The following is a 1,700-nucleotide window of genomic DNA, read 5'->3' as shown; positions in this document are numbered from 1 at the left end:
GGGAAAATTGGCTCCCTCAAAGTGTCCTTTGACTTGCTCCGTCTCTGTCTCTGTCTGTCTGTCTGTCTCTCTCTCTCTCTCTCTCTCACACACACACACACACACACACTAATAGATGGATGGATGGGGATGGATGGATGGATGGATGGATGGATGGATGGATGGATGGAAATTTAAAAGATTGCTTTAAAAAGAAAGATACAAAACCAGCTGGTGCCCTACGGGGGAAGGACTAGGAAGCTGCTTTTTTAAAACAGATTTATGTGGATGGTGTTTTACCTGCATTGCATGTATGCACACCATGTGGGGGCCTGGGGCCTGCGTAGGGCAGAAGAGGGTGTAGATCGCCCGGAGCTGGAGTTACAGGTGGCTGTGAGCCATCATGTGGTGCTGGGAACTGAACCTGGGTCATCTGCAAAAGCAACAAGTGCTCTTAACCGCTGAGTCATCTCTCCAGACCCTACACCAGGCATCTTAAAACAGCGTGCAGAGTTCATAACCTGGGGGAATCATAACAAAGCCTGCTGGAGTCAGGAAGTGTAGCTAAAGGAGAATGCCTCCTTGTGAGTAGCAGTCACTCGATTAGAGTCACCAAACCTCGGGCACCGCGCCTCGGTTTCCCAGCTAGCCAGCAGGAGCACCCCACCCCCACCCCTGAGCTGTAGGTACACAGGGCTGAGGGAGGTTACACATGGAGTTGGCAGGACGGACACAGAGGTGGACTTCCACAGTGAGGGACGGCAAAGGTTACCTCCGAGGCTTCTCGTGCGTGAAATTCTTCCCCAGGCAGACCCCTTGATCAGATGACAGCTCAAACGGTAAAGCTGTCTATCCACAAGTGAGTTGAGTAGTTCAGGAGATAGAGTCAGGAGCTGGGTCACAGGTGGGCCAGAATCAGAATGGGCCAGAATTTCCCTGTGTCCTGTCCCCTGGCCGCCCACCACCCCCACCTCCACCATGTAGCCTCCCGGGCTCTGACCCACCTTTCCTAGAGTATGTGACTGCTGTTCCTTTCCCTTACAAACAGGATGCACTGGGCTGTTTGAAAGGCTGACTCATGCTCTGCCCCTAGAATGCATGGATCCCACTGGGACCCATCAGCAGAGTCATGTTGAAGGTCTAAACACACCAGGGCCACCAGAGAGGGACAGACACTGAGAAGAAGCAGGACTTGGATTAATTTAAGCTATAAGAACAGTTAGCAAGAAGCCTGCCACGGCCATACAGTTTGTATGCAATATAAGTCTCTGTGTTTACTTGGTTGGGTCTGAGCGGCTGTGGGACTGGCGGGTGAGAGAGATTTGTCCTGACTGTGGGCAAAGCAGGAAAACTCTAGCTACAGGGTGCGGGGGCGCTCACACAAGATATGTGCCCTACTGTGGAAAAGGTACTGAGATGCCTCGTGCCAGGTCTCAGGTGGCCCTTGTCCTCCATGCTGCTGCTTCAGGAACTCTTGGCAGAGCCAGGGGTCTCCACAGCAAGAATGCACGATGCCCAGGCAGACCTGTGAGGGTCCTCTAATCTGCTGATGGTGTGAAGAGAAAAGTCCACACACTCCCGCCCTCCTTCAGAAGCATCTGCTGGGCACCGTGAGCATCTTATGCGCTGTTTGGTAAGTACCAGCAGGGCGGTAGGGAAACGCTGAACTTCCTCGCTGTCTGGTTGGCTGGGGCCAACCCATGCATGGCTCCTGAGCACAA

At 53.2% G+C, this 1,700-nt stretch overlaps 1 long non-coding RNA gene across 1 annotated transcript; it reads right to left on the bottom strand.

Moving 5' to 3' along the window:
* Positions 1–379: 379 nt before the first annotated feature.
* LOC119089122 lies at positions 380–1,243 on the bottom strand. Its single transcript, XR_005092954.1, has 3 exons — positions 984–1,243; positions 752–872; positions 380–412 (listed from the first exon to the last, which is right to left on the bottom strand). It is a non-coding gene; the product is annotated as an uncharacterized LOC119089122 (long non-coding RNA).
* Positions 1,244–1,700: the final 457 nt, after the last annotated feature.

The sequence above is a fragment of the Peromyscus leucopus genome, chromosome 15 (assembly GCF_004664715.2).
Source record: "Peromyscus leucopus breed LL Stock chromosome 15, UCI_PerLeu_2.1, whole genome shotgun sequence".
NCBI lineage: Eukaryota > Metazoa > Chordata > Mammalia > Rodentia > Cricetidae > Peromyscus > Peromyscus leucopus.
The sequence above is the reverse complement of the archived record's forward strand: the minus strand, read 5'-3'. Positions and strand labels throughout refer to the sequence as shown.